Source organism: Eptatretus burgeri, chromosome 2, assembly GCF_056783735.1.
Source record: "Eptatretus burgeri isolate ZD-2024b chromosome 2, Ebu_testis_v1, whole genome shotgun sequence".
Classification (NCBI taxonomy): Eukaryota; Metazoa; Chordata; class Myxini; order Myxiniformes; family Myxinidae; genus Eptatretus; species Eptatretus burgeri.
The window spans coordinates 20266463-20287643 of NC_140962.1; the positions used below are offsets into that span (position 1 = coordinate 20266463).

General features: G+C 44.3%; 1 long non-coding RNA gene across 1 annotated transcript in view; it reads left to right on the top strand.

Annotated features, from left to right (window-relative positions):
- The window catches only part of LOC147031538 (uncharacterized), a 27398-nt gene extending 25474 nt beyond the window's left edge, over positions 1-1924 (top strand). Inside the window, exon 3 of the long non-coding RNA XR_015053390.1 lies at positions 1109-1924. This is a non-coding gene — a long non-coding RNA (uncharacterized LOC147031538). The remainder of the gene's footprint in view (positions 1-1108) is intronic.
- The last annotated feature ends 19257 nt before the right edge of the window (positions 1925-21181 follow it).

The window sequence follows — 21181 nt, forward strand, 5'->3', positions numbered from 1 at the left end:
AGGTCGAACATTGCACTCCCCCTCGTGGGCTTATCTACAAACTCAGTTAAAAAGCAATCCTGGAATAAAACTAGGAAATCCTTATCTGCTCTGCCCTTTACCTGTTCCTGGACCCAATCTATCCCTGGCAAGTTAAAATCCCCCATAATCAAGACTCTTCCCTTACCACATGCCCTTTTGAATTCTCCATGTACTCCTCCTTCTTCCTCTTCCTTCACACCCACAGCCCTATAAAAGCATCCTACCAGTATCTTACTGTTTTTACAATCTCTAATCTGTACCCATACAGAATCCTCAACATTTATTCCTTCCTTTATGTCACCACTTTCTCTTGATACAATGCTGTCCTTTACCCAGATTGCTCCTCCTCCTCCTATTCTCTCCTTCCTATCACACCGATACACCTTGTAGCCTTCTAATCCTGTCCTCCAGTTACTCTCCTCCTTAAACCATGTCTCACTCACTGCAACTATATCGTACTCCTCGCTATCAACTTTGGCTTCAAGCTCTTCCATCTTATTATTTAAACTTCTGGCATTGGAATAGAATATGTTTAACTTTTCCCTTCCTGAAATTCTATTTTCCTGCCTGGCCTTACTCATCACCATTACTTCATCAGTTTTTACTTGATAGCTTCCCCACCCTCCGCTGACCTAAAAAAGCCTGAATTCCTTCCTCAATTCCCACTCCAAACCTTGCTGTCCCCTTTCTATTTAATATACGGCCATCATTCCGGAAACACTCTCTTTGTCCCCTAAATGATTCCCACTGCCTCTTAAATGTAAAACCTTCCTCCCTACACCATTCTTCCAGCCATTGGTTGACATCTATTGCTCTCCTTGTAATTTCTATATTGTTTCCTCATCATAGGAGAATCCCAGAAAACATTACCCCACAACCCTTTGCTTTCAGCCACTTACCCAATGTCCTGTATCTATTTTTTAAATCCTCTGAGTAAACTTTCCCTCAATAATTTCCTCCTCGATATACCACAACCAACTTTTTCCTACCATGGCCCAATAAGATATCGTTTACCCTTCCTTCAATTTCCCTAACTCCCGCTCCTTCAAAACTGCACAGATTTCTATGTCTACAATCCTTCCTGCAGAATGAAGAATCTACATATTGAATAATCTCATCACAGACAAAAACTCTCTCATACCTCATTTCTACCAATCTCTATTGCTGCACCGTCACCACTGCCTGCTCCCACTGCACCGTCACCACTGCCTGCTCCCGCTGCACCGTCACCACTGCCTGCTACTGCTGCACCATCACCACTGCCTGCTCCTGCTGCACCATCACCACTGCCTGCTCCCGCTGCACCGGCACCACTGCCTGCAATATATGTATCTAAAGTGAGACAAGTGAATAAGTTGCTCATCTGAAAATCTACTTGGTTGGCAAAACACTAAAGGAAGGCAGCTTGTTGCTTCTCTCAGTTGAATTATTATTCAATCAGCAACACTTTAATGTGCAAGGCATTAGAATGTTTCCTTTTGAGTGGAGAGCAATATGCTGGATACTTAAAAGCTCAACATACAAGGACAGTCATTCACAAGAAAAAGTCAATTTATTCCATTGTCACAGTGTAAAATCAGTTTACATGTTACTAAGCATGTTGATCTGAGGTTACAAAGTAATCATTGGTCACCTCCATTAGCTTGCTCCATGGCATAGGCTATGTTTTAGTACACAGTGGTGGGCAAAAAAAATTTTAGTTCACTTACTGAGCTGCTTTTTATTGGCAGCATTCTTGAGCCCATCCGAGGTCGTCCTGGGGCATTTCGGAGTCAACCACGAGTTGTGAACTGCCATCACCTGTAGACCAGCCCATTCACGTCTGGTGGATTACTTCTTTTCAAAAGGTCAACAATGAGTCAGCTGTGCCTTTACCAACAATCAAAATAGTGATACCTTGTAATAATTCGACTGAGACAAGCTTCGGGCTGAGAAGCTTCGAATCCAAATGCGTAACACTGCTGCCTTCTTCATCTGTATTTGAACCCCAAGATTCAATTCCTTCAAAAATTTATTACATTTGGACAATTACCTGCAAAATATGAATAGGTAATCAACTGTAAAACTCCATTTAAAGATCGAAGAGCTGCCCTTTTATAGTGCAATCTTTGCATTTATGAGGAAGTCAATGGCTTCCAGCTGAATGGCTAGTTCACTGTTGTAACTTTTTATCTGTAGTAAACGGACAAGCTCATGAGGACATGGGGAGCAGGTAAGTAATTTACACGGTGATGTTTTTACTCGTACACCTGCTGTAACTTCAATTTCTTTGTTGCTCGTTCCCCATTACAAACCTGGTGATTAATGGAACATATTTGTCTTGGCTGTGATTTCTTTTTCTTTGTAAAACAAAAAATAACTTCATTAAACGCTCATTATGATGCTTGTTCTTTAATCACATGCTGGACAAAGACATAAGTGGACGTGAGCGTTTTTCCATGAATTACAAGGACATAGTGGAGACATGACAAATCAAGATGACTTATGTGATTTGAACTTGGGTGCCCAACATCATGAGCTGTGCTCTTGGAAGGGTATACCAATCAAGCCAATCAAAACACAAATCTCACACTAATATTAAGCAGGCATTACCTCTTATTGGAGCTTGGTGTTGGCTTTGCAGTTAGGGTGATGGGCTTGGGATCTTAGGGTCCTGAGTTCAAGCCCTGTCAGCTGTAAAACTGCTGGTGGTACTGATGGGTGGTGAAATGAGTACCAGTAATCTGGTAATAGGGGCATTGATTGCATCAACAGTGCCCCTGCACGCGGTAGCAGAGGCGAGGCGCCGTTGATCATCGCCAGTTGAAAAGTTGAAAGCATGAAATCATGCCACCCCCATAAGTGGCAGTGTAATAAATAAATAAATCTGTTATTGAGAATGATTGTGTGATCATTGCAGATATTCTTGAAAGGGGTTAAGTAATCAAATGTCCATTACAATGTGCATGGGCTTGATAATAAACGGGGTAATCCAAAACTTTCGAACTCTGTCTACTGGCAAGCTGGAAGGACGTCCCATCAGTACTACACATAATCAGCCAACTATTTCCATCGAGTGAACAATGATGATGAGAATTGATTGTCCAATATGAACGATCCCAACAGTAATCCCAGGGATCCTTCATTTCAATTATGCAGTCTAACCTGCGATAAGGCAATAAATGGCACTCTTGCCATTCATTACGAGGCTAGCTTTTCATGCAAGATACTATAGGAACGAATTTCTAACGAAAATATAAAATAATTGGAAATAATATGCATTAAATTAAAGGAGATACACTAAAAACAAGCTTCTATTAAGTGGAACATGCAGCACTCCGAGCAGAGCTAAGTGGAGTGTAGTCACTTAGTCGCTTGCCTTTGTCGCAATGGCATTCGTTGTATCATTAAGCTTGATGTTAGCTCAACGGATAAGGTGTCTGGCTTAAGATGTTAGGGTCTTGAGTTTGAGCACCGGTCGTGCGGTTAAATAACACCAGGTGGGTTTAATCAGCCTGGCATCCTTCTGAGTTTGGCAAAATTAGTTTTCCACATGATCCGATTTTTAAATGATTCTCTCCTCTGCAGAGATTTTGGTTCATCGCAAAAGTAAGTCGCTTGTGAGCTGATGGACATAGCAGCCATCTTTAGCCTCCTCCGCCTCCTCCTCCTCCTCCTCCTCCTTCGTACGCAGCACATGTAGGTAGCATCATTGGCTGAGGGCACAACTGCGCCACTAATGAAATGCCCCCATTACCAGTAGACCGGTACTCATTTTGTCATCCTCAAAAGGGTGACAGGCTGTCAACTCCATCTGGTGTGAATTCAGGGACTGATAGGGGCTCAAACTCAGGACTCTGAGATCCCAAGCCAGCCACCCTAACCACAAAGCCAACACCAAGCTCCATATTTAGCAAAGCTTCAACATGCAGAGCGAAGTGAGCATTCTTCTGGGTTATTTTGTTCAGAAACAGTAGAGCAATTGGCATGCCAATGCGAGGTCATCACTTCGGAGCTCGACACACCACGACCTGTTGAACGCCATTCACGCATGCACAGAATGAGAAACTGTCGCAAACCTCGCTCTTTCTCGTAAAACTTGATGTCAGCCACAAGTCTCCTTTGTGGATTGCAAGGTACGAAAAAAATGGGTACTTTATGAAGGAAAAGGACCCAGAACGGTCTGTTGATGCTTCCATTGAGGTTCACATGAGTTCATGCCGGTTATTGCAAAGACCATTCGAATTTAAACCTTTCCAGATACCATATGTGTACTAGTTCAAGGAAATGATGCAGCACTTCCTCCTTATGTCCACAGATGTGATCATGTGACCCCTTTTTAAGGCATCTATTTATTACTCATACACAGGGTATGGAGGGGTTGAGATGGAGGAAATTGGAAAGGTCAACATTGAATAAAGGAACAGAAGGTAAGAGGATAGGAATGGAGGTTTCTCTTTGTGTATGCATAGGTAGGCAGTAAATTGAGGAAAATAAGAGAATGTCAGACGATAGGAGAAGGAAAGGAGGTCAGTGGAGTTTGGGAAAGCAGGGAATGAAGATTGGGAAGATTATATGGATATGGGGATAGAATATAAGGGAAGGATCAGAGAAAGGAGAGGGGGTAAATAAAATTTCTGCCATGTTGGCAGACAAAATATATGAATGACTCCAAAAGTGAAGGAAAACAGGCTCGAAGAATGTCTGAGTGGAGACAGAAGGGATGGGAATATTGAACGGGACATTAAGGGAACAAGGGAAGAGACTTGCATGAGATATATCATTGAGGAGGTGGGGGTCGGGGAGTTCCCAATGAAAATGCCCCTCAAAATAATTTATGGATAATGATGTCTTTGGCATTTATATTGGGAAAAATAAACAAGTCAGAAAAAAATATTTAGGGATGGAACTTCCAAAAGACAACCAAATAAGGTTAGATTAGGTATGGGATTATGCGCCAGAGCAGTATGTGTCATTGCGTCCACTTTCCGTCGGTACTCCAGGGGCCTCTGACTGGCTGTCCCTCAGGCATATGCCAGGCACATCCCCATCTCCTTGAGATGCCGATCAACCTGCTGCAACCATGAGGCACGTGGTCATCCCGTTGGTCTTCTCCACTCGCAAGGTTCCCTCACTGAGAGAATCTGGTGAGGAGGATCAGCATCAGGAAATTGAGTCACATGTCCATACAGCCGCAGCTGATGCGCACAGACTACACGGGTAACAAATCGCATTTGAATCTCCCTCAGTAACCGCTTGTTCGACACAAAGTCTGACCAGCTATAGCCAAGGATTCTCGAGAAGAGAACTGGAACCAAAGGAGTTAAATCTTTGTCTCAGATCCTTGGTCAAAGTCAAAGTTTCACATCCGTAGAGCAAGAATGGAAGCACCAAGGACTTGAAGACTCGGACTTTCATCCTCCTGCATAGGTACAGACAGCATCACATCCCATGATACAGTGAATCCATGACTCCCCAGGCCCGACCGACGTCCCTTGACCTCTGGCTTTCAACATGCGGAGATATGAATATCTGTTCCAAGTACAGTTCGGAAATCAGATCGATCAACTTTGGCACTCAGCGAAGACCGAGAATCCTCCAGAAGGCATCCCGGTTCACTGAATCGAATGCTGTGCAGAGATCAATATAGGCTGTGAACAGCCCCTGCCAAAACTCTCGTCTGCATTTGGAAAGGATGTGGAGAGCAAGGAAACGGTAAATCGTTGACGTCTTTGGAATAAAGCCCGACTGTTCTGGGTGCTGATGCTCAAGCAGATGATGGCGAACCCGATGAAGAATTATCTGAGCAAAGACCTGCCCAGCACTGAGCAGCATCACTCATCGGTAGTTGTTGCAGTCCTGGTGATCACCCTTCCCTTTCCAGAGAGAGACAACAAGCCCCCTTTTCCAGTTGCGATGATGCCTGTGTTCCAAGCAGAGCACAGAACTGCACAAGTACAGCATTTCCACCGGCCTTGAGAAGTTCAGCATGGATTCCACAGATCCCAGTGGCTTTACCCCCGTTCACCTGGTTCACCGCAGCCTGTGTTTCCACAAACAAAGGCGGTTCACAGTTGATTGCTGTGAGGGGTATTATAACCATCCCCATTGTCAACACTCAAAACTCAACATCCAGTGGGTCAGCCTGGTACAGCTGCTCAAAATAACCGGTCCAGCCGGCCTTCACTTTGGATTCCTCTGTCAAGAGCCTAACACCATCTGCTCTAACTGTAGCATACCAAGGGATATGCTTGGAGGAATGCAATACATGAATTCCTCTGTAAGCAGGATGAGAATCACTCGTCCACAGATGATGCTCTAGCCTTCACAGATTCTTCGCACATCGACCTCCTTAGCCACCCTCAGCACACATACAGTTTTACGCCTGAGCTCCCTAAACAACTCAGCTCTGCCATTAAGCCTGGCCCTGTGACTCTAGACAATGGTATCCAGTGTCCATTGGGAGATAAAGTTCCTCTTCACCTGACAGTGGGTTCCAAGACATCTGCCGGCAACATCAAGGATGGTAGTTTTCGAAGTACTCCACAACTCTTCAGGATTCCCCAAAACATCCAAACCCCCACACCTCCCCAAATCCCTACTCAGCCTGTTTGTAAACTCCTCAGCTACCCAATTATCCCTGAGCTTATCAAGACCAGGCTTAGGCTGGGATGGTACCATTCTTCTGGATTTAAGCTGAAACTTCCGAGATGACACAACAAGCCTGTGGTCGGTATTGAGGAACTGGGCATTCCGGTGGACCCTGCAGTTCTGAATCACCCCCCAGCGACCTTCGACGAGCCCATGGTCAACCCCCTTTGCCACACCACCGGTGTTGGAATACCAAGTCCACCGATGAGGCTGTGGGTGCTGAAACCATGAACCAGCCACCCTAAGTCCACGACTTCTTGCAAACTCAAGGAAGTTCGTGCTTTGCTGGTTCACATTTCCAGACCCATGGGGCCCAACACGTGTCTCAAAGCCATCTCTATGAGTGTCGGTTGATGCATTGAAATCCCCCAAGACTAGGAGAGTATCTCCCCTGGGGCACTGATCAACCATGAACTCGAGCGCGGCATAGAATGCATCCTTCAAGGTGAGATCACTCACCTCATTTGAAGCATGTATGGAGACCAGGGAAATGACACCCAAGGAGTGACGGATCCTTAGTCTCATAATACACTCCTTGACCAGTGTTACTTCAATTATCATGGGAGTCAGCTGATTGGACATAGCTACGGCAACTCCTTGGGCATGGTCATCATCAGAGCGACCAGACCAGTACTAGGTGTAACCGTCTGCCATGATCTTGCCACGATCTGGTCTCTGTACCTCAGAGTGCTGCAATGCTGATGTCCAAATGCTGGAGCTCAGATGATAGCTAAGACAGGTCATCATCTTCTCTTAGGGATTGGACGTTCCAGGCACCCACCCGAAGTGACCGCCTCAGGTTAACCAGAGGAGACCGCCATCTGGTGGACGACACCTCAGCACCACCAAAACACACACTACCGTTATGCAACCCCGGAAGGTTATCCCATGATTTTCCTCCTATCATCAAAGAGTGGGAGTCTCCAAGACTTTTCCCCAATCGCATCATCCGGTGAGCTGCCCTGTGACGGGCAGCTGCACAGGAGGTACTCCCATGGAGTGGGTTTTCAGTTTTCTTTGCATTTTTAGTGTGCTTTGTAGAGTGAAGTGTTTTCATGGTGGCTGGAGTGCAAATCCTGCCACCAACCTCCTAGGAAAGGTTACCCACTGCAGGAGGGCATCCACGCGCACAGCTGGGCACAAGATATGGATGGCTGTTGACTCGTAAGGAGCTCCTCCACCCTTTGACAGGTTTTGTATTTAGTCCTGCGGGGTGTCCATATCCATACAACCTCCTTCCAGGAGGACCTGGTGGGGGGGGGGGCACCAGTTTAGTCACAATCACTCGACCATGAACAGGTTAGTACAGGTTTTACATGATACCTGTAGCAAGTCACAGATCTGATCTGGCCTGACCCGACAATCTGGGTTGAGTGCCATCGTATCGACTGGGCTGCTCTGTACCATCGAGCATGGCACAGTGCAGAGCACCGATCCTCAAGTGGTCCCCCAACCCAAGCCTCCGAGTCGTCGGATTACAAGCACTCCTGACTACGCCCGGCGTAAGGTAGAAACCAAACAAGGTAGAAAGGAATGACACCACAATCCAACACTACAATCCTTTTAAGGAATGCCATCATGACATCTTTTGAAATTTTTCTGTCTCGATCCTACAACAAATAAAATAGACAATTACACCAGCCCACACAACAGGTCTACAACTACCTCCAACATAGACATCTTCATACAAGTGTTACTACCTACAACAAAAATGTCAAAATATGTCATGATGGCAATCTGTATAAGGATTGTGGTGTTGTATTATGGCGTCATTCCTACCTTGTTTTTTAGGGGATTTCTTCCAACCTTGCTTGGTTGTTTTTTTGGTGATTCCATCCTGACATCTTTTTCATTAAAAATTTTTTTTTATGACATTCCTCAGCCTGTGTTCTGTAACCCCATGTGTTATACATGGATCACATCAGCTGAATGTGATTTCTGAAGTCACCTTGGAAAGTAACTGTTATGGGAAAAAAAACATACCTGATACATTCCAAATTAGCAGAATACAGTCTTTTATTATTGTACAGCCTGTTGTACAAATTATACAAAAATTGTACAAATTAGCAGAATACAGCCTGTGCAAACTCATGGTAAAAGTGTTGGGACAAAAATATAACACAAACTAGAGCGGTACTCAGTGGAGTGCATACCTCCACCAGGCTGAACAGTTTACATTTCATATCCCACTGATTGGCTGGATCTGCATCCGGACTTTAACCAAAATTTCATCTGCCTGTTCTCTTGTCACCTCCTCAATTCATCCACCAAGTTTTGTCATAATCCGCCCGCAACTTTTTGAAATATCATGACATCATGCGATATATCGGTTTTGGTCGCATCTCTCAATCGTGAAGAATCACTTGACAAAAATAACCTGAGAGAAACCTGGGGGTGATGGGTGGAGGGGTAGGGAGGGGGAGGGGCAAAGCATGGAGAGGGCAGAGGGTGCAAGACCAGAAAGGAGGTGGAAGAAGACAGAGACCACCGACCTGTCGGCGATGGTGAAATCATAGGCTGGTGTACATATTCCAAGTACAGTATTGCACCAATTTGTGATTTTTGTCAAGGTCTGAAGAGAGGAAAGAGGCTGCAGCCTATCTATCTGAAGGATGAGAGGCTGCAGCCTGCCTTTCTCTCAGAAGGGACCGCACCACAAACCTTCCCATCTATTTTCTCAACATCCCTCTCAAATAAGTTTAGTCACTCAAACTCTTGGGTTTCACCCTCTGGTATGTTCTCTCTCTCTTGGGAAAGCCACATTTCAATGTTGGCCTTAAAAGCCAGACACCGACTGGGCATCCTCCATCATGTAAAGTCCTTCATTTACACATTTGAGCTCCTATCCACCCACAAGGCTTTCATCCAAAGCTTGATAGAATACTGCTCTTCAGCGTTGGCAGCTTGACGCCATGGAAACCAAGACTTTCAAGATCATCGGTACCTCTCGCGATGAAACTGAGTCTCTGGGCGGATTACTTTGCCATCACGAACAGGTCAATCTTGCACCCACTATGTCCTCTTTCACCTCCTTTTTAGTCTTGCACCTTCTCTATGCGCTGTCTCCCAGGTATCTGCATGATGCTTGAGGTCCACCAGCAACCCCCTCCAAGTGAAACTGCCAAAATCCAGAACCACTGCTCACCTCCACTCATTCATTCCTCTTCTTTCCCACCTATGGAACCACTTTGCATACTCTCTTAACTCTCATCCTTCCCTCCAGGTCTGAAAGACAGCTGTTCACTACCATCTCAAATCATCCCCCATCCAAACCATGATCTTTTCTCCACCCATTAAACCACACCCACCCCTCCCAAAATTTTGCTTCTATATCCATCTTGTTCACCCATTTCATTCTTCCCTACCCCTCATCGTTACCCGGATCCCTTATTTGTACATCTCCATCTATTTTCTCTCTCCGTGTAACCATTGTTCTGCGAGGTAACCAGCGCACGCATGCGCAGTGCATGCATACCGGAGGAATAAACATGCTGGTCCGACTTGGGTGTTATCTTGCTTTTCAACCCTTAATCCTGCAGATACGTCATGTGCCCTTCTGTTAGCTTCTCCTCCTGCTGTTCCTTTTGTTACGTTATGTCCTGCTCTGTTCTCTGTACTAGCTCTTCCACAAGCCTTGATTATGTGCAATGAAAAAGATCATTGATGCAGATTAGGAATAGGATGTGGGGTCCAGAATGCTGCCTTGTGGTACTCCAGCCTTGACGGCAAGAGGGGAAGAAAGTGTTCCATTGTGAGCCACACGTTATCTCTGAAAGTGAAGGAAGTCAGTAATTGAAGAGTGGAGTTGGCCTTGGATTCCATAGGCAGACAATTTTGAAAGCATGGATGCCAGACCTGATCTCATGTCTGATATTGAAGGCCTCCATCCATTGTTGGGAGAGTCGAAGCAGCATGTCCAAGGTTGAGTGGCTTGGTCTGAATCCGTATTGATGATCTGAGATGAGGCTGTTGGAGAAAAATAATGATTTTGCATCAACTGTGATGATGGATTCCATGACCTTGCTGATGATTGGAAGTAAGCTAATTGGGTCTGTAGTTAAAGGGATCCATTTTGTACCTTTTAATGTCATGCTGTGATGTTTGCGGCCGTTCAAGCAGATGGAAGATGACCTAGGGGAAATGGTAGGGTTAAAAGGGCAGAGAGAGAGGATAGTGCAGCTGTATACGTTCTTACCTTTCAGCAGTATAGCCTGGTTTCCAATTTTGATCCAGCTACAAACTGTTGCTCTCGTGTTTCACATGCATGGTGAGGCATCAATATGTGCGCCATCCCTTGGAAGTAGGTACAGCGGCTTCAGAAAGTGTTCACACCCCTCGACTTTTTCCACATTTTGTTGTGTTACAGCCTGAATTTAAAATGGATTTAATTTAATTTTTTGTCACCGATCTACACAAAATACCCCATAATGACAAAGTGAAATTTTCGTTTGTTGTTTTTAGAAATTTTTCAAAATTAATTTGAAATTGAAAGCTGAAACGTCTTGTGTAAATAAGTATTCAACCCCTTTGCTATAACACTCCAAATTGAGCTCAGGTGCATCCAATGTCCTTTGATCATCCTTGAGCCATCTCCACAACTTGATTGGAGTCCACCTGTGGCCAATTCAATTGATTGGATATGATTCAGAAAGAAACACACCTATGTGTTTAAGGACCCACAGTTGACAGTGCGTGTCAGAGCAGAAACTCCACCATGAAGTCCAAGGAACTGTCCGTAGAACTCCGAGATAGAATTGTGAGGAGGCATAGATATGGGGAAGGGTCTAAAACAATTTCTGGAGTGTTGAAAGTTCCCAAGACCACAGTGAGCTACATCATCAGGAAATGAAAAGAATATGGAACTACCCATACTCTTCCTAGAGCTGGCTGTCTGACCAAATTGAGCAACCGGGCAAGAAGGACCTTAGTCGGGGAGGTAACCAAGAACCCAATGACCACACTGATGGAACTACAGACTTCCTTGGGCTGAGATGGGAGAACCTGCCAGAAGGACAACAATCTCTGTAGCATTTCGCAAAGCTAGGCTTTATGGGAGAGTGGCCAGACGGAAGCCACTCCTGAGAAAAGGGCACATGTAAGCATGCCTCGAGTTTCCAAAAAGGCACGTAAAAGATTACAAGAGCATGAGGGAAAAGATTCTGTGGTCTGGTGAGACAAATTTAACTCTTTGGCCTGAATGCAAAGCGCTACGTCTGGTGGAAACCGAGCATAGTTCATCGCCCATCCAACACCATCCCTACTGTGAAGCATGTTGGTGGCAGCATCATGTTATCGGGAAGCTTTACAGTGGCAGAGACTGGGAGACTTGTAATGATAGGGGGAACAATGAATGGAGCCAAATACAGGAAAATCCTTGAGGAGAACCTGCTTCAGAGTGCAAAAGACCTTCGACTGTGGGGAAGATTTACATTCCAACAGGACAATAACCCCAAGCATACAGCCAAAGCAACTCTGGAATGGCTTCAGAACAAGAACGTGAAAGTCCTTGAGTGACTCAGCCAAAGCCCAGACTTGAATCCCATTGAGAATCTGTGGAAAGACTTGAAGATTACTGTTCACCGATGTTCCCCATTCATGTTGACAGAGCTTGAGTAAATATGCAGGGAGGAGTGGGAGAAAATCCCCAAATCCAAATGTGCAAAGCTGATGCAGACATACCCAAGAAGACTCGAAGCTCTAATCACTGCCAAAGGTGCTTCTACAAAGTGTTGACTCAGGGGACTGGATATGAATGCAAATGAGATATTTCTGTATTTCATTTTCAAGAATTTATGAAAGTTTCTAAAAGCATGTTTTCACTTTGTCATTATGGGATATTTTGTGCAGATTGGTGACAAAAATATCTCGACTCAATCCATTTTAAATTCAGGCTGTAACACAACAAAATGTGACAAAAGTCAAGGGGTGTGAATACTTTCTTAAGGTACTGTATTTGCTAAGCCAGAGAATCCTTATGCCAGCACTTTAGGTGGTAGATGTTAATGATCCCACGCTGTCATTTGTGAAGACGAAGAAACTTACGACTAGTACCTTGAAGAAGTTCCAAATTCCTGTTGCATTCAGCTGAACATCATGCCTCACCAGCCAGTTTCTGAAAGACTTGGTCCAAAAACTTTCTCCGGCCGACCTTACACAAAGGTTGGATTAATTGAGACAGTTAAAGAAGCAGTCACAGCAACAGTGGATTAGGACAATAAGAGACTAGAACAGCACTTGGTAGAGCGTATACCTCCCCAGCCTGAACAGTTATCATTTTGTATCCCACTGATAGGTCAGATCTACATTCGTACTTTAACCAAAATCAAATTGGCTTGTTATTGTCGCCTACCCAACTCATCCATCAAGTATTGCCATAAGCTGTTGCCAACGTTTTGAAATGTCATGCTATATATCGTTATTCACCCTATCTCTAATTGGTGAAGATTCACTTAAAAAATTGTGGTCTGCAGATTCGGATCTGGATCTTCACCAAAATATCATCAGTTGAGTCACACAACCAACCTGTCCACTAAGTTTCATCTGAATCAATCCATAACCATTTAAGATACCCTGCTCACAGACAAGCAGACAGATGAACAAACAGGGGTGAATACATCACCTCCATCCACCTTTGGCGGCAGAGATGAAGATGCCGGTTTATTAATCCATAACCAATAGAACCCCCTGCTCCCGACAGGAGCGTAATACCCCCTTCCCTCTGGCAGGGGTCAGTAAAGCCCTATCCTGGTATTTCTATTTTTACAGTTGATTGGTTTTCAGTCCGATTCGATGGAAAATTATGGGCCATGGGGGGGGGAGGGGGAGGAATGAAAGGTCTGATAAATAGGATTGCATTCGTGCAGTCAAAAATTATATAGAATGAACGGGTCCTGCATCGATGAAAAACTTTCCCACTTTGTTTTTTCCGGTGAAAGGACCCTAAATGAGTCTAAACAGGTCTTCGGGTATAAAGTGGTTTAAAGGGTTTGAGGTCTAAAGGGTGTAAGGCTCTAAACAGGTCGAAGGTGTTGAAAGGGTCTTAAAACGACTAAAAGGGTCATAAAGGACTAAAAATCTCAAAGGGGGTTTAAAGGTCCAAAAGGGTACATTCCAATTGCTGGGGTCTAAACGTCTCAAGGGTTTATGGGGTCTTCAGGTTCTAATATTTGTTTATATAGGGTCTTAAGAGGTCCTTTCTTTTTCGTTCTTCAAAGAAAGAGGGTACTCACGACATTGAGATGTTAAAATTCAATCAAGCGGTTGCATAAATTACGATCAAGATCATATTTAACGAAGATGTTTGACTTAAACAACCCGACGAAAAATCGCGTGAGATGACGGAATCTCTCGATATGTGATGGACATTCAGACATAGATTACATTTTGAGTTAATTCACTAATTATCTAACCACCTGGATGGGAATTTTTTTTCACATCCTCATGAATCATCATGCCAAGTCTCAAAACGATCCACTGAGTCACCTCGGAGGAGTTGGGGGGGAAAAAAAAAAAAAACGAAAAAATGTTAATGGAGCCACCGACTGCCTGACTTATTGAAGGAGATTGTTATGACTTTAACAGGTCATCTCGACTTTGTGGTAGACCAGCTAAAATGATCCTTCCCCTGTAGTGGTGTTTGCGTATGTCACTTTGTTTCCTCATATTAGAAGGCTGCAAAGTTGGTCACATCACTGCTTGATATTTTGCAGATAGATTGGATTTTTTTCACAATTCTGACAGTTAACAATTGAATCCTACCTGCGGTCCTTCTAGTTCCAGGTTCTTTCAAGACCAGGCACACACAATCTTCTCTGCTCTGAAAAATTGTCTTCAAAAACTGAGGATACCTCTTCCGCTGGACAGGTTTGGTTAACTATTTATATAAATTTGTTCATCGAATCCATTTTCCTGTCTCGTTGAGTGCCTTTGCCGAGACTTTTGTGTTGGGTTTACGTGTCCTTGATCAAGCAGCATGCTCTTGTAGGCGTCATTTAGATCTGTTGCTGTGTTTCCTTCACTGAGGAAGTCTCCTGTTCCTTCATTTCCCTGCTTTTTGCCCCTATGCCCCACTATTGGTGCGTTGCCTTTTACCCCTCTGTTGCCTCGCTCATCCATGAGCCTGGGTGTTCCATGGAAAACTAGAACGGTACTGGGTCGAGCGCACATCTCCGCTAAACTGAACAGTTTACGTTTTGTGTTCCACCGATAGGCCAGATCTGCATTCGGATCTTCAGCAAAACCGAATCAATTCGTCCTTGCCACCAAGTTTCGTCTGAATCCATCCACAACTTTTTGAAATATCTTGCACACAGACAGACAGACAGACAGACGAACAGGGATGTGAAAATGTGACCTCTGTCCACCTTTGGTGATGGAGGGTAAATATTGCAAAACTTCAAGAATGGGTGGTCATCCATCATCGCAAATTGGAAAGTCACTTCACTAAATCAGTGCAGTTAGTTGTTTATGGCACAAGATGTAAACTTAATGTTTAACTTCACATATCAGCTGAACCATAAATCATTTACTTCCATAATATATAGATAATCCTGATCCTCTGGAATCTCAATGCTTTACCCAGGAAAATTTTAGACATGTAAACACTATTAAAATGAATATAACTTCTGTATAAATTCACATTTTTATCAGTCAGATCAAAAAACATCACATGTCAATAATATTGTGACGGCCAGGGGTTTGTTACTCCACCAGTTTGGAGTTTGTTACTCAGGTTTGTTACTCGGGGGGTTTAATTCCCGGTTGTCCTAGGACGAGCCGGACCTGGGGCCACCGCTCACAATTAACGTTATGGTACAGTGGGTTGTTTTAGAACCACGAACCCCACCCAGTAAACCACGAGTTCCAGTGTCCGCCATCTAATAATGCCGTTTAACTAGAGGTCACATGGTTACCTGAACGGGGAGCGCGCCCTCGGCAAAGCACCAATATTATCTTGATTAGCCCTTAATTAGGGCGGCCGAGCGTTTTAACCGCTGGTGCGTGGCGACTATTATTGGTAAAGTCTATGGTAATTACCTCCCAGTCTATCTCGGTTCGGACAATGCTGGATCAATGGAAGGAAAAGACAAACATGGACAGACAGGTTGGAACGTCAACAAAGAATTTATTAATAAGTAAATAAATGAATAAAAAGAATTTATTATTTACGTGAGGTAAAAATAAATAAATTCCAAATGAATCAAAATGATCGCAAGTAAATAAATAATTAACTAGAACGGGCACTCGGAGAGCGCATACCTTCGCCGCAGCCACTAGTTTGAATATGGCATGAGAGTGAAATGAGGAACTAAAATTCCACGAAATCTGCTCGGGAATTTCGCAAATTTAAAGTCCATGATCCGGATTTTGTGAAAGGATTTTGTTATTAGAACTATTACAATTATGATAATTTTAGGTGATTCGTTGTCCCGAGTGCTGAACTCTGTTGCATGTAGGGTCGGATTCGGTCGAATGTCACTGACCACGCAGACACGACCTGGATCAAGTAGATCATGTTTTCAAATCCGAGCAAGGACAAAAACGTAATTTTAATTGGCGTCTAATTAAACAAGAAAGTAAAACTCCTTTTACTAAACCATGAGCGAAGCTATGTGCATATAAAACTATACCAAGTCTCCTTAATGAAAATTTGTTGTATTTTACTTAGTAACTAAGTTTGGTAGGGCCCTTATGGCCCTTGTTGCATCAACAGACACACAGTTTAGAGACAGAGATATATTCTAGTTTTTAGCTTTGTATTAAGTTGTCCACAACGCATCTCAATACAAATATGCATTTCGTGACCCCCATGACCTTTGACCCACAACCGCTACCTAGGGTGACAATAGTACTATACCTTCTGTCATTTCAGAAGATGGGGAATTGAACACTGAACAATTTGGAGTTAATTTGATGTAAATCGGAAACATATTAACCATTTTCATCATGAAAAAACGATGTTGACCTTTTTGTGACCTTGACCTTTGATCCGATCGCTCCCAAAATCTAATGGATTTGTCCTTTCATGATGCCAAACAAATTCAAAACAATTAAAGCCTCTCTGCATTTTGTTTTTTTGCGTTAAGTTGTCCACAACGCTTTCCGATATAAATGTGAATTTGTGTGACCCCCTTGACCTTTGACCCCCAACCGCTGCCTTGGGTGACAAAAGTACTGTACCATGTGTCATATTAGAAGATGGGGAATTTAATTTTGAACATTTTGGAGTTCATTTGCTGTAAATCAAAACAAAAATGACAATTTAATCGCGAAAAAACGATTTTGACCTTTTTGTGACCTTGACCTTAACCTTTGATCCGATCGCTCCCAAAATCTAATCGATTTGTCGTCTCATGATGCCAAACACATCCACAAAATTTCATGACAATCTGCGAAGTGGTTTTTGTGTAATGTTGTCCACAACGCTTCCCAATCAAAAACTCCATTTTGGTGACCCCCTTGACCTTTGACTTCCACAGACTAACTATGGTTGCAAACACTATACCATACGCTATATCAGTGGATCTGGATTTGAATACTGAACATTTTGCACTTAATTTGATGTAAATCGGAACAAAATTGACACTTTAATCGCAAAAAAACGATTTTGACCTTTTTGTGACCTTGACCTTGACCTTGACCTTTGATCCGATCGCTCCCAAAATCTAATCGATTTGTCCTCTCATGATGTCAAACAAGTCCACAAAATTTCATGACAATCTGCTAAGTGGTTTTTGCGTAATGTTGTCCACGACGCTGTCCAATGAAAAATGCTTTGTGGTGACCCCCTTGACCTTTGACCTCCAACCGCTAACTCGGGTTACAACAACACCATATAATATGTTATATTTGAGGATAGGGCATTGAATACTGATCATTTTGGCATTAATTTGATGTAAATTGGAATAAAATTGACTGCGTTATCGCGAAAATAAAAATGTTTAACCTTTTTGTGACCTTGACCTTTGATCCGATCGCTCCAAAAATCTAATCGATTTGTCTTTTCATGACAACAAACCTTCCCACACAATTTCAAGCTAATCCGCTGTAAAGTTTTTGTATAAAGTGATCCAAAACATTGTTAATACCATTTTTGGTGACCCCCTTGACCTTTGACCCCCAACCGCTACCTAGGGTAATTACGCCACACTTTCATGTGGCATAGCCAAGAATGTAGAATTGAGTAATGAACATTTTGGTGTTGGTTTTATCTCGTTTGGATAAAAATTGACCGCGTTATGACGAAAAAACGATTCTGACCTTTTCGTGACCGTGACCTTGACCTTTAATCCGATTGCTCCCAAAAGCTTCGCCTGGCATCCTTGAGTAACTGCACATCATCTCTGAAAATTTCATGCAAATCGGTCCAACAGTTTTTGCGCAATGTTGTCCGCACACATATTTACCAATAAATAAATACACAGGGGTCAATACAATACCTTCGTCAAACGAAGTTTGCGAAGGTAATCAGGCAAAATCAATCATAGTGATAGGAAAAGAGATAAAGAGGAGATGCTTATCGGGGATTCACTTACTTAACAACTAAACACAGTCAAGGGTACCCAGCAGATCATTCAATGGAAGGGGGGCGGGGGGGGGGTTGGACAATCGTCTCACTCACCAAAGAGCAGTCCTCCGTCAAATGAAAACGTCCTGAAATGTGTGTGCATGTCTTGTCCGTCGCCAGCACCCAGCCTTGCCGTGTGCCCACTCACCAACAGCCTTGAACGCCAGTCGACGTCACCCCCAAGAAACAGGTACGCCAAGGGCAACAGTCTGACTGGAACCGTCAAAACAACCAGCCGTCTAACTGGAACCGACGAAGCAACCAGCCGTCTGACTGGAACTGATGAAGCAACCAGCCGTTTGACTGGAACTGTCAAAACAACCAGCCGTGTGACTGGAACCGATGAAGCAACCAGCCGTTTGACTGGAACCGATGAAGCAACCAGCCATCTGACTGGAACCGTCGAAGCAACCAGCCGTCTGACTGGAACCGACGAAGCAACCAACCGTGTGACTGGAACCGACGAAGCAACCAGCCGTCTGACTGGAACTGATGAAGCAACCAGCCGTGTGACTGGAACCGATGAAGCAACAACTAGCCCTCTTACTGGAAAGGACGAAGCAACCAGCCATCTGACTGGAACCGACGAAGCAACCAGCCCTCTTACTGGAACCGACGAAGCAACCAGCCATCTGACTGGAACCGACGAAGCAACCAGCCCTCTTACTGGAACCGACGAAGCAACCAGCCATCTGACTGGAACCGACGAAGCAACCAGCCCTCTCACTGGAACCGACGAAGCAACCAGCCATCTGACTGGAACCGACGAAGCAACCAGCCCTCTTACTGGAACCGACGAAGCAACCAGCCATCTGACTGGAACCGACGAAGCAACCAGAGGTCTGATCGGAACCGACGAAGCAACCAGACGTCTGACCGGCAAACTGTCTCGTTGTCGACTGACCCGTGCCTCACTCGTTGGTGACTGACCCGTGTCTCACTTGTCAACTGACCCGCACACGTGCCGCTCACTCGTCTCCCTGGAACGGACCTCTCCCTCTTTTTATAGGCGGCACAGACTCCCCCCAAATTCACCCCACCCCACTTGCACACCGTTACCATGACAACCCGCGGTTTATGAGGCCATGTCTGTGGTGCTGGGCGAGCAAAAAGCAGCCATTTGTCAGAATTACCGTGCACAAACGTGAAGAACTCATAAAACTGTCAACAACAATTATCACTTCACTGTTCAGCCCGATATGAACAGGAGTCAGCCAGCGTCCATAGAGCTGCTGGACGGGGTGTTGAACATCGATGGAAAAAGGCGGGCGTCGGCGTGGGTGAAAGAAACGGGGGAAGGCGGGTGTCGGCGTGGGTCGGCGTGGGTGAAAGAAACGCCATGCATGAATGTGTCTGTCGTCAAGAGAAAAAGCTTCCCATAAGAGAGGTTACTATTCTTTACCCTTCTCAACGCATCACATTTAGAATCCCACCAGACATGGGGATGCATCTATCCTGGACATGCAGTTAGGGAAATAACTATCTGAGGACCTGGATGTTGGTATGCATTCATCGGAACGGATTCTGAAATCTTTAACAATATATAACCTTGCCTACCACCCCCTCCCCCCTAATATTACATTTAACATAACTCAATTGCAACTTGCTGGACACTTTATCAAGACTTATCGACTACTGCTCATTGGATTACTTTGCAGTGGAATCGTATTCTATCAATCATCTATCCACATTGGTAATATTGACCGAGGAAATACAGGTGAACGATTCAGGTGGTTTACTTTGAGCATATGAGTACCAGCATGTTTACGTATGTTGTAAGCCTGGTGTTGGCATAACGATTAAGGTGACCGTCTTAAGATCGAGCCCCTTGCCGTGCCGTTAACTAACACCAGGTGGGGTGACTCAGCCTGTCATCCTTCCGAGCTCGGTAAAATGAGTACCAGCGTATTGGAAACGGGGAACTGCATCAGCGGCACAACCGTGTCTCCAGAAAATGATGCAACCAGCAGCCAAAGGCTGCACGCGGTTGCTCTAGCTATGGCCAAATTCCAAAATTCCTGTCCCAGCCTCAGTCGAACGTCAGGCTTGGCCAGTCAATTCATGAAAGACTTAGGCTAAAGTTACCCCGGGCAACCCCACAAGACCGTGGCAATAAGTGTGACTGTTAAATATTAATAATAAGATTCACAGAGTAAATAATGACAATAAATACACAAGCACAACAATAGTCCATAATTTAATACACATTTTAAATGGACAAAGAGAAACCCCAACAGCCAACAGTGCCCCAATCAGGCAAAATGGAACATCTTAATTTATTAGATGACAACCACAAGCCTGAAACTACAAACTGTTTGGTAAGGATGATGGGGTTGGCAAAAGAACAAACGAATGGTCAACAGAGAACTGCCTGGTGTAGCTGGGTGCCTTGTTCTCCCGCACCTTCATGGTGTCCTGCTATTCTATTCTCCAATATCGACTCGATGTCCTTGTCTCACCAAGAGCACCAAACTGAAAATACCAACTTCCAACCAGTCAAAACGTGAAGAACACCAACACTTCACGCACGAGTTTTATCTCACCCGCCAAAGCATGTCCCTCCGAACTTTGCTGATAGATCAGGCCAATCCCAAGCTGGTTTAAAATTAGTTGGGGTGGGGAGGTTGCAATGATAAAACGGAGGTGCAGGAGGGAGAGGAGGGGGGGGGGCAGAGGAAATGGTTTACTATTTATGTAAAATGCAATTCCTTCCAACTGCAAAACAATTCCTTGAGCAGCAACACTCAGGCTGATGGGACTCCAAGCAGAGGTACCATGAATGACAGCTGACTTCACACGAATAGCCACCGAGGCCATCTCTACAAGGCGACGAGACACCAGACAAAAACAAGGTGTTCTTACTTTATAAACACCTATTCACCACTGGAGGCTTCTATCCTTCCACTCACATGTATAAAACAACATATTACCAACATCAAGCTTTGCTAATCTTGAGAAGCAGAC